Below are 13,126 nucleotides of genomic sequence, written 5' to 3'. Positions count from 1 at the left end.
CTACACCTTTAGAACTTGCTCTTGTTTGTTTTTTATTCTTGCAAGGCAATTAAAATATGTACCATTTACCTCTTCGCTTGGTGCTTATCAGATCTACTCTTATCTTATCCTACAGAATTGTGCTGTAAGAAATCGTTGCTCTTTTTGTAGTTTTTGTTTCTGTTGTTGCTATTTAACTCTGGGTTAGCCATGATCAAGCAGGCTTTCCAATTGTGAACATCCCGTCTTAATTTGTGACATCTAGAGTCACATTACATATAATTGTTGTGCCACTGCTACCCATGGTGTTCTTCATCTTTCAAGACAATATAGTATCATTGAAATGTGAAATCTTACTGCTATTTCTTGCATATATACAAACCACAAACAGGTTCCAGAATTGCTGTTGGTGTTATTTTCTCTCTTGGATTTGCAAAATGGTTTCTCAGAATCATTACTTTGAATAATTGGTGTTGGCATAAAACTGACATAAATGAGAGATATTTTATTTGCTGGATTTTTGATTTTTATGATTCCATGCCACCATTGCAGTGTTTTAGTCTGTGTTTCTCTGTTGCTGAAGGAAACAAGATGTAAGCCAAAAGCTGTATCAGCAAGGGAGGAAATTCCAGAAAGAGTTTGATAGCAATGGTTATGTGTGTGTGTGTTTGAATGTGTCCTTCGCATCTGCAGTCACCTCAGATATAACAAGAGCAATAAAATCAGCAACAACAACAATAATAGTTATGGTTTCAAATTTTGTCACAAGGTCAGCAACTTTGAAGGGAGGAGGATTAGTCATTAGCATCAACCTTGGTGCTCAACTGGTACTCTATTTTATTGACCCTGGAAGGTTAAATGGTAAAGTTGACCTTGGTGGGATTTGAACTCAGAACGTTAACACCCGTAACCAAATACCACAAGCCATTTTTGTCTGCTGCTCTGACAATTCTGCCAATCTACCATCCTTAACAACAAAACAACAACAATGATAATAATTTCTATATTGTTCAAATACTAAGGTCTTCAATTAATAGAAGACATGCAGCAGTGGTTGCAGATACAGCTGCAGTCACAGCAACAGCTGTTCAGACGAGACAAGCAACAACAATGGAAGCCAGAAAAATAGCAAAAACAACAGTAGGTTCTGTTTTAATTAGATACGTTTTTAGACATTTCGACAGGTTATTAATTAGTTTAGCAGATAAGGTTAATAACACAAGTTGTGGATGATATTATTGTTGGTGTTGTTGCTGTAGCATACCATTAGTTTGTGGACTGCAGCAGTTAAATTAGAAGATTGACACAGGTCCTTAACATATGGCAATTTAATAAGTTTACATCTTTTTTTTTTTATAGTTTGGAAAATTTACAGGGATTGGATTATAGGATTTGTTATTAGAGGATATAATGATAGGTATGGTTAATCCTTCTGGTATCAACCTGCCTGAAACTGTCCCTTTTTCTATGATCTGTTTTAAAGTGATCTAAATTCAAAACCTTCCATCAAAATTTCATATCAATTTATGCTCCAAACGAGCTTAATGATGGCAAAGTTATTTTACTAAATTCTCCATTATTTTAAAAATTCAATGGAAAAAAAGCAGTGTATTTCATCAGAAATATTGTAACCAAAGGGTTGAAAAAGAAAAAAAACAAAACAAATTAGGTAGATATGGTTGGCTTCTTTTAGTTTCTGTCTACCAAATCTACTCACAAGGCTTTGGTTGGCTTATGGCTGTCATAGAAGACACTTGTTTACAGTGCTGCATAGTGGGACTGAACCCAAAACCACATGTTTAGGAAGTGAACTGCTTTATCATACAGCAATGCCTGTACCTATATCTATGCCAGTGCTGTACACAAATGTCTAATGTTCCATCCAGGAAGGAATCGTAATTGTCCATTATTTATGTTATTATAAGATAGGAGAGTAGGGGGAAGGAAGAAAGAGCCAAAGGTCAGATGCTTATAAAAAGCAGTCACTGAATCACAATATTTTGAGTTGAAAACCTCACCGAATTTCACTTGGCATTTACTTTGTCTAGGATTGATAAAATAAATCTCTAACATGTACCAGAGATAGTTGAAATTGGTTACACATCTCCCCTCCCACTCAACATATATTACTCACGTGCCTAGTCACAAGAAAACTATTATTATTATTATTATTAAGGCAGCAAGTTGGCTTAGTTGTTAGCAAGCCAAAACAAAATGCTAAGCATTTCTTCCAGATCTTTATGTTCTGAGTTCAAATTCTGCTGATGTTGGTTTTGCCTTTCGTCCCTTTCAGGGTCAATGTAATCAACTTGCCTCCTTCCCTTAAAATTACTGCTAAACCTTGAAAGAATTATTATTATTATTATTATTATTATTTTATGTTTGACTTTTGTTTTGCATTTGTACAAGTTGGATCCAAGTCTCACCCAGAGACCTCAAGAGACAACAAGTTAGAAGTTCATGTAGGTGTTATGCCTAGGGTACCATATATTTGGATTTGTACAGTTTTGTTCAAGTGAATGTTTAAGAAACCATAAGAAAATTATGTTTGCTTTAAAATTTGAGATCACATAGACAGTATTTTACGTAGGATATGGGCAGTTCCCATGAGCACTATCTTTTGGACTTCAGCCATTTTGGGGTTTCCTGGTATCTGAGCTAGGTAGTAATCAGCCCGTTTCGCTGTCATTCCCAGGGCACCTATGACAATAGGTATTGTTTTCGTCTTCAGATTCCACATTTTGCTAATTTCTATTTCAAGATCTTTATATTTGCTCAGTTTTTGGTAGGTCTTGACAGATACGTTTATATCAATTGGGACAGTCATATCAATGAGGAGGCATGATTTTTGTCTGAAGTCTTTCAGTATGATGTCTGGCCTATTTGCGTCTATCTTTCTGTCAGTTTGAATGGTGAAGTTCCAGAGGAGTGCAATGTGATCATTTTCAAGTACTGGGGGTTATCATTATTATTATTAACATAACATTATTATTATTATCAAGAAAGGTGGTGAGCTGGCAGAATCATTAGTACACTGTGCAAAATGCTTAGCGATATTTCATCTGTCTTCCCTTTCAGGGTCGATAAATTAAGTACCAATGAAACATGGGGGGATCAATGTAATTGACCATCCCCTCCCCAAAATGGCTTCCCTTGTGGCAAAATTTGAAAATTTGAAGCTATTATTATTATTATTATTATTATTATTATTATTATTAAGATGGTGAACTGTTAAGATGGTGAATCGTTAGCAGGCCAGGCAAAATGCTTAGCAGTCTGTCTTTATGTTCTGAGTTCAAATTTTGCCAAAGTCAGCTTTGATAAAATAAGTATCAGTCAACCATTAGGGTCCATGTAATTGCCTTACCCGCTCCCAGAAATTGCTGGCCTTGTACCAAAATTTGAAACCATTATTGTTATTATTATTATCATTTTACTTCTCGGAATGTTCAGTCTTGTTTATTCTGGTAGATTCTGTGAGAGCAAACAGCAGCCTGCTGTCAGAGGTCTCACAGGATCTCTTTCTGCATATTATAAGCTTGGTTGTTATTTCTGCACATTATATACTTGGTTGTTAATTATCGTGGGAGACATTCAATATCCAAGTACCAATCTCAAAATCCTAATTATCCTCAACAGAGCAGTTTTTGGGGCTTGCTTTGCTCTCGTGTCAATTCTGATTTCTTTGACATATTTCTTGAACTTGGTAGTTACTGCTCTGAGTGCCCCTACAACTATTGGAATGACAGACACCCTCCTCACAGTCCACATCCTTGCAATTTCGTCTTTTAGTAGTCTCTACTTTTCAATCTTTTCTAGTTCTTTGTCACTTATGCATGAATCTCCAGGTATTGCAATACCTATGATCTTCGTTTCTTTTTTCCCTTTATCTACCACAACAATATCTGGTCCCTGAGCCTTGATTTGGGAGTCACATTAGATTGTAAAATCCTACAGTATTTTATGTTCCTCATTCTTGATGTTTGTACTTCTTTTTTGTACCTCTTTCTGTTTGTACCTCTTTCTGTTTGTACCTCTTTCTGTTTGTACCTCTTTCTGTTTGTACCGCTTTCTGTTTGTACCTCTTTCTGTTTGTACCTCTTTCTGGTTCATGTTTGTTATTTTCACATAACCTCTAGTGGACAAACTTATCATGCCTCCTTTTGTAGTGCTTTTGGGCCAGCTTGCTGTACTCACTCACAATATGTGAGATTGCTTCGTTTCTGCATCCACACATCCTACAAAGGAGTGATTCACTACTCTTATTGATTTAGAACTTGATGTAATTAGTTTTCAGAGCTTGTTCCTGGGTGCTGCATATCAATGCCTCAGTGCATCCTTTCAGATCACTTTTTCTTAGCCATCTCCAAGTGTTGATCTTATCTTTTCCTTTGATTTCTCTGAGGTATTGCCCATGCAGCGGTTTCATTTTCCAGTTGTTTACCCTTTCCTCATCTTGTTTCTTAAATGTTTGTGGCTGCATCACATTTTATTATATTTTATTATATTGTTAATTCTAACAGCAGCAAGCAAAGATTCACTCTACTGTTTGATGTACCATCTCAGCCTGTTCTTCTCATTGACAACACAGACCTTGCATCCTATGAGACCTCTTCCACCCCTGTTTCTAGGCACATATAGTTTGTCAGTGTTGCTTTTGGGGTGTAGTTACTTGTTAATTGTCATCACTTTTCTAGTTTTCCTGTCCATTTCCTCAAGCTCGTTCTTTGTCCACCTAACAACACCTGTGCCATATTGCATTAAGGAAACAGCTCGTGTGTTCATTGCCCCAATTTTGTTTTTTCCATTGAGTCTACTTCCCATGATTAACCTGAATCTTCTGAGATATTCTTGTCTAAAGCTTTCTTTCATTCCACTTCCCTTGCTTTTGTTGTATTCTAAAATCCCCAGATATTTATATCCATTAGCCTCAATATCCTTGATTTTCTTGCCATTGGCTGACTCTACACCATCAGATAACACTACTTTGCCTCTTTGTATTATAAGCATACCACACTTTTTAGTCCCAAATTCCAATCCAATATCCTTACTGAATATCTGCACTGTTGAAACTAGGCCATTTATTTCATATTTGGTCTTTCCAAAGATCTTTAAATCATCCATATATAACAGATGATCTAATTTTCTTCCACTTTCCAAGGTGTATACTGATGTCATTTTCCATAGTATCTGTGTGAGGGGTATCATATAAATCACAAACAGCAATGGTGATAGGCTATCTCCTTGAAATATGCCTCTCTTGATGTTAATCCTTGCCAGTATTATTGTTATTATTATTATTATTGCGTGAGAGAGCAGTGCATGCCATCAAAGTGACACTGGGGTAAAATATACGAAGCCCAATATACACATCATTACTACCCGTCTGATAAGGGTACACCGGGCACATGCATCACAACCATATGTATGTGACATAGTGGTCTCAAATCAAGATAAACAGCGCATGACCTCGCAGGTGGGGCCCAGTTAGAATTTTCTTCAGGTCAAAAGGTCTCTGAATAAGGTTCGCTTAAGGATATTGAGCAAAACACCTATGTTTCCAAAGGTGAATTATTCAAACCCCAAAGAACTCCTCTCAACACATGGCTATGATGCTCTCCCACTACTTCTGCTCATGATCAGAGATGCACATATCATCAGCCAGCAAGGGACATGCTCAACTGGTTAAGGTCAAACAACTGACAAGCAAATCTGTGGTATTGAGCAGAATATTTGCTGTAGCCCATCTTTTATACCAAGACAAAACAATGTACATGATAACACTTCCAATCAGTTAAGATCAGAAGCCATGAGAGCCACTGCCTGGTACTGCATCCAGGCATTTATTATTATTATTATTATTATTATTATTATTATTATTATTATTATTATTATTATTATTATTATTATTATTAAGGTGGCAAGCTGGCAGAATTATTAGCAAGCCAGGCAAAATACTTAGTGGCTTTTCCTCTGCCTTCACATTCTCAGTTCAAATTCCGCTAAGGTTAACTTCGTCTTTCATCCTTTCAAGGTCAGTAAAATAAGTATCAGTTGAGCCCTGGGGTTGATGTAATCACCTAGCTTCCTCCCCCAAAATTTCAGGCTTTGTGCCTTTAATAGAAAGGATTATTATTATTATTATTATTATTATTATTATTATTATTATTATTATTATTATTATTATGTTGTCATTTTTGCTGTTGCTTTTTATGGCAGCCGTAGCTAAGACTGAAACTGTTTCACTCCTATTAGATATTCACTCTTTATTTATAAATGGAATTTTTCTCAATATGTGCATAGAAAATTCCATTAGTGCCATTATTGCTTTTGTCTTTTATGTTAGTTTCTTGTTTTTTTTTGCATATTATTTCACATTACTCCTTCCTTTACTTTTAAAACGACAACCATCATACCATGTTACAGTCTAGTATTTCACCAACTTGCTCGCTATTATATTTTGATAAATGTGTTTAATCCTTTTGTTACCATATTTCTATTAAAATATACTATCTTTGTTTCAATTAATTTTTAAATTGATCTGAAAACTTTACTAAAATAATTTTGCTATTATGATGTTGGTGCTTAGAATATAAATTAACATGAAACTTTGATGGAAGGTTTTATTTTAGATTAATTCAAAACAGAAAATTTGTATTATAGAATCAATGGCAGCATCAAAAGGATTAGATAATATTTTTCTTTGAAAATTTATTATTTTATTTAATTTTGATGTTGCTGTCCTTGTTTGATGTTACTTCCTTACTGATAATGGTGTTTCTTACATGAATTTGAATATGTGCCAATATATTTGAGTTTCTAGTTTTGTTGTTGCTGTTTCGCACCACAGCAGCCTTGGCCAAATGGAACTGTGATCAAAGACATTCCGGTTTTCAAAGCTCTATCTTTTACCTGTTTCAGTCATTAGACTGCGGCCATGCTGGGGCACCATCTTGAATTTTTAGTCGAATGAATCAACCTCAGCACTTATTTTTGAAGCCTGGTACTTATTTTATTGGTCTTATTTACCAAACCACTAAGTTATGGGAACATAAACACACCAACACTGGTTGTCAAGTGGTGATGGGGGGACAAACACACACACACACACACACACAAATCGTCATTGTCATCATCATCAACGTCGTTTAACGTCCGCTTTCCATGCTGGTATGGGTTGAACAGTTTGACTGAGGACTGGCAAGACAGGAAGCTGCACCAGGCTCCAATCTGATCTGGCATGGTTTCTACAGCTGGATGCCCTTCCTAATGCCAACCACTTCAAGAGTGTAGTGGGTACTTTTTATGTGCCACCGGTATGGGGGCCAGTCGGGCGGCACTGGCATCAACTATGCTTTTTACATGCCGACAGGCTTCTTTCAGTTTCTGTCTACCATATCCACTCATAAGGCTTTGGTCGGCCTGAGACTATAGTAGAAGATACTTGCCCAAGGTGCCATGTAGTGAGACTGAACCTGGAACCACGTGGTTGGGAAGCAAGCTTCTTACCACACAACCACTCCTGCACCTATTTTATCTTTTGTTTTTTCAGTGTGGACTGTTCTCTGTCCAGCCAATGAGCATTCAGTTGTTCAATCAACTGAATTACCTGCTCCTAAATTAACATGAAAGCTGTGGTAGGACACACACACACAACTGGCGTTGGTGTGTTTATGTCCCCATGACTTGGTGGTTCAGCAAAAGAGTCCGATAGAAGAGTACCAGGCTTAAAAAAATAAGTCCTGGGGTCAATTTATTCGACTAAGCTTCCTCAAGTTAGGCTCCCAGCATGGCCACAGTCTAATGGTTGAAATAAATAAATGATTAAAAGATTATAATGACTGATTAAGTATTCTTTCATGAGAGTTCAAAACATCACATGGTGTGAGCACAAGGCCAAAGAAGAGATTTATGGATTTATAGACATGTTCTACCTATCTCTATTGTGGCTCAAAACAGGAAAGACCTTTGCTGGCTATTGGTATTGTGCTGAATATTGGAGGTTATATTCTAAAGTTTTCCACACCTTAATTTATGACAAAAACCACACAAGTACATTGATGTTATTGGTAGAGACACACACAATATGGAATTGAGGACTTACCAAAGTTAATGGGGAAAAGTGATTCCTGGCATGGTTTGGCAAAACACTTCTTAATTGCAGCTACTCAAAACAGAAGAATATTATAGTGATGATTCTACCAGAGACACTGGAATACACATTGTGTGATGGATTATATCAACCCCTGTGCTTGACTAATATTAATTTTTATCAACATTAGAAGCCTGAAAGACAATGTCAACCTTAGTGGAACTTCATCTCAGATCACAAGTAGATATAACTAAGTACTGTGAACTTGCTATCTACAGATTATTGGTATCTATCTCACATTATGCATGTCGTAGTCTGATATTCTTCACATTCTTCTGGCAACTTACTGGCAATAATGGTGTTGTTTACTTCAGATGTCACTGACTCTAATTCTGTAGTCTTAGAAATTTTCTTATACTGCACTGATTATTTTCAATGTCAGCCATCCTACAAGTCTAACACAGATTGCACTGTGTATTTTTTGCCAAGTACAAATATGGACACACCTAACATTAAATTATAGGAAAATAGCTTGGTTGGTATATTTTTGATTCTTACCACACAGAGAGAAAGAATTTGCAAATATTTGAATTGTCTATGTTAGTTTATGAAGTTGTTTTTATAGCATAGTGATAAAACAATAAAATATTCAGTTTTTAAAAATTTAATTAAAAACCTCTTTATAACTGTTTAATTAACATCTTGCCTTTTTTCCATGTTTGAATGATTAAATTTAATGAGTATTACTACAGAAATCCTGTAGCTGTTAGTTTCGTACCTTGTTTATAGTTGTACATCTATCATGAAAAGTATTCTAGCTTCCCTAAAGTTATTTAAGTGAAAGAAATACAACTGGGAACTGTCTGGAAATGTAGCAGCTATATTGGGAGAGAAGAAGAGAAAAATCTATTTTTGGGTATGATTTCAAGGTAGGTTACAACAGACAGTATGAGTAGCATGTGAATGTAAAATCAAGCAGTAGAATCTGAGAAAAACAGCAACTAGTGATGCTCCATGTCAGCAAATAGTAATACAAATTTTCTTCCTCGTGGCATAAAACGTATTTCATTTATTGAATGAACTATTAATTATGATACATTTTATTTATTGATTATAAGTCTAAATTTCTGTCATTAATTATTAAGAATATTATTTAATATTGTTCAAATTATTAACCTTACCTTTGCGTGTGCATGTGTGTGTGTGTGTGTGTGTGTGTGTGTGTGTGTGTGTGTGTATTCATTAATAATGCTTTGATTGGTTTAATCTCTCATCATCTCACAGCCCTTAAGATAGATAAAACTATAATACATATGGTTAAAAATTTATATGACTTTAGAAATATTTTTGTTATTGTTGTTGATGATGTCTAGACCTGTTTATTATCAGGGCTAGACATCCTTGAAGGATTTTAATAAGAATTTTTTTTTCTGTGGCTCTTCCAACACCATTTTGGAACATAATATAAGATTTATGGACCTCATATGATTCCATTTGTGAAAATGGCCAAGGGAGATTTAGTAAAGAATGTTGTATCATCAGTAGTGATAAAGTACCCCTCAGTATATCAACTGACATAAAACTTGTAAGTCATCATCATCATCATCATTGTTATCTTTTAAACATCCATCTTCCATGCTGGCATGGGTCAGATAATTTGAACAATTTGACAAGCTTTGATGAGTTGGCAGACTGTTCTATGCTCCAATGTCTGCTTTGGTATGATTTCTATTGCTGGATGCCCTTCTTAATGCCAACCCCCTTACAGAGGGTACTGGGTACTTTTTCTCCATGGCATGAGATTAAAAGTTTGTAAAATTATATAATCTCATAATAATTCATCTCTGGTATTTAGACAGTGTTGGAATTCCCCATCATTGTTTTATACTCTACTTCTCCATGCTAGCATGGGCTGTTCAATTTTTTATATAAATTTTTCTGTTAAGGTTGATGTTTTATGGTCAAGTGCTCTTCCTTTTGCCAACTCTTTCAGCTACATCTTATGACACATAGTAAGGTATACCTGTTCTAAAACAGTAGAGTCATTTAATGTTGGAAGTAAAAGTAAAATTTTTATTATTTAGACATAAAATGTTCAGGTTTTATTTTTTGGGAAGAACATGAAGGAAGTTCTTATAATTTCTATGGATAATGTCACTCTCTTTAACCAATTTTGAATGATTATAATTATGCAAAAATCAAAACTTATTATTGTTTTTATTTGTTGCTTAACAAACAGAATTTCAGAACATTTTTTTGCCTTCAATTTTTTTATATTCATTTCTTTTGTTGTTCACCTTCGGTACTTTTGAAGGATCTATAAACTTTCTGATTCTGATTCATTCTGCTATCAATCACTGTATAAGGAAAGGTAAGGACTGGCTGTGATTATTCCGAAATTCAAAAACCTAATTACAGTTAAAACCTAGATTAAAGTCATGTAATATCAGGGATGATATTATGAGATTTAGTTGATCAACACCAACAAAGATATAAAATTTGAGGTGTTTTTTTAAAATTCATCCAAAATCCTGATTAGATTATTAATGAATTAAAACGTGTGGGCAGCCTTCTCGTTAAAAATAGTCACAAAAGAGTTAGGTGCCATATTTGATAGCATAAAAGATGCGTGGGAATATTAGATGCATCCAAATTTCAGTAGTGCATAGTTAGGAAATAAAAGTTTTTTGTGTATTAATGTTAATGGAAGGCTCAACTTCTCATTTAGGACCTGGGGTTTCTTTTTGAGACAAATGCATCTTACATGTCATCAAATAGGGTATTTTGAAGTGATACAAAAATGACTGATAATTCTTATAATTTCAATGATTATTGCCATAGAAACCAATTTCTGTTGCAGAAACAAAACATAAGAAACAGATCAATCAAACCTCTCTTTACTTTACTGAACTATAAATATCTTTCATCTTTACTGTTTGTAAACCAGTAGCTTCGCTTTTATTTGGTCAAACTATAGTCAGCAGGAATTTATTAAATACTAATTGTTTTTTTCATTTTTCCATGCTAGCATAGGTTAAAAGTTCTGCAGATTTTGCATCTATTTTTAGCTCTCTGCCTCTCTGTTCTCCCAACCCTCCATGAAAGTGCTAAAACATTCTCAGACAACTTTAATGTCTCACCAATGTTTTATTATTTAAAAGCTTTTAAAATGTCTCTGGAGATAATTGTTTTTGTGTTATAGTAACATTCTCTAGGAGGTTTTCTATGTACTGATGCCATTTCAATGTTCTGGAATGATTGTGTGATATTTGTGTACGAAGAGTGATACTGCATGGCATTGAGATGTTGGCTCTGAATACTGTTTTACTTGTTTTGGTTATTGAACTACGGCCACACTGGAGCACCACCTTGTAGGGTTAGTCAAACAAATCCACCCCAATATTTATTCTAATTCTATCAATCTCTTCTGCTGGTCCACTAATTCACAGGTATGTAAACAAACCAACACTGGTTGTCAAGTGATGTGGGGATAAACACAAAGACACACACACACACACTTAACATCCATTTTCTGTGGCATAGGTTGTTCAATGGTTTGATGAGATGTCAGGTCCTAGGTCTGCATCATGCTCCAGTGTCTACCTTGACATGGTATCTATAACTGGTTGCCCTTCCTAATGCCAACCACTTTACAGAATGTACTGGGTGATATTTTTTTTTGTACCACAAACACAACTGAGGTCACCTTGTTGCTTGCAAGACTATGAACCCTGAGAGAAGCATCTCGATGCTAGAAAATGAGGGGCCAAAATGGGACAGAAAAAGCCAGAGCAAAACAGGTTTCTTGCTGTAGAGGAGCTGCATGGTTACTCACATCATACAAGAGAGGGTAGGAGTGATGAGAATGGAGCTGGAAAGAAATAAAAGTAGTGGTAATGAGTTGCTTGGGTGGAACCTCCAGGTACAAAATGAGTGGGAGCGTGGGGAAAAAAGAACCAGGTGTGTGGATGGGGTAGAAGCTGCATTAGTGTATAGGAGAGTGTCAGATGGGAAATGGATGGGGAGGTGAATGTAATGAGTGAAAAACAAGTGCTAAGGGATAAGTAAAGGAGGTAGTGAAGAGTAGGTGACAGCTGTAGAGATTGGATATGGTTGAGGGGTTGATGTAGTGAGAAAGGGGTGGGTTGCCAATGATGCATGGGGGTACATCATCATCATGGGCTGGATGGTTTGACAGGAGCTGGCCAGGCAGAAGACTGCACCAGACTTCTGTGTCTGTTTTGGCAAGGTTTTTACGGCTGGATGCTCTTCCTAACACCACCTTCCCAGCATATATATGGGGGTACATCATATCTCTCTCTCTCTCTCTCTCTCTCTCTCTCTCTCTCTATATATATATATATATATATATATATATATATATATATATATATATATATATATATATATATATATATATATATATATATATATATATATATATATATATATATATATATATATATATATATATATATATATATATATATATATATATATATATATATATATATATATATATATATATATATATATATATATATAAGAAAATAAGGTGACAAAGGAATAAATAATTCATAAGATACTATGAACTTCATTAGCTTACAACTGTTTCTGTGATAAAATTTAGTTGACTTATAGTTGAGTGCTTAAGTAATGCCTTATAGTCTTATTGGAGCCTCAAATATTAAGTGCAGTTTATTTGGGAAACAAATAATAGCAGAAACAGCTGTAAGCTAATGAAGTTCATAAGATTATTGCTTATTTCTTTGTCATCTTATTTTCTTATTACCACTCTGTAATCAATTAATGCTTCATTCTGAAGCATATGCATATTGAATTCTACACTAGGTTTTATATATATATATATATATATATATATATATATATATATATATATATATATATATATATATTCACTGATAGGCTTCTACCTAGTTTCTATCTACCATATACACTCACAAGGCTAGAAAGAAATGAAGTGAACTTGATCTACTAGCTGTGTGATGAGAATGTGCATGAATAACAGAGCCCTTGTGAGTTGAGGGTGAAAAT

At 34.9% G+C, this 13,126-nt stretch overlaps 1 protein-coding gene across 3 annotated transcripts in view; it reads left to right on the top strand.

Moving 5' to 3' along the window:
- LOC106884173 (inositol hexakisphosphate kinase 1) overlaps positions 1-13,126 on the top strand; it is a 126,135-nt gene that overhangs the window by 62,623 nt on the left and 50,386 nt on the right. Inside the window, exon 1 of one of the 3 annotated variants that reach the window (XM_089361641.1) lies at positions 8,853-9,000. The exons of the other annotated variants lie outside the window; for them this stretch is intronic. The gene's annotated coding sequence lies outside the window, so the exon portion shown is untranslated. Of the gene's footprint in view, positions 1-8,852; positions 9,001-13,126 lie in introns of those variants that run through there. 3 annotated transcript variants of the gene reach the window in all.

This window comes from Octopus bimaculoides, chromosome 13, assembly GCF_046866305.1.
Source record: "Octopus bimaculoides isolate indiv1 chromosome 13, ASM4686630v1, whole genome shotgun sequence".
Lineage (NCBI taxonomy): Eukaryota > Metazoa > Mollusca > Cephalopoda > Octopoda > Octopodidae > Octopus > Octopus bimaculoides.
The sequence above is the reverse complement of the archived record's forward strand: the minus strand, read 5'-3'. Positions and strand labels throughout refer to the sequence as shown.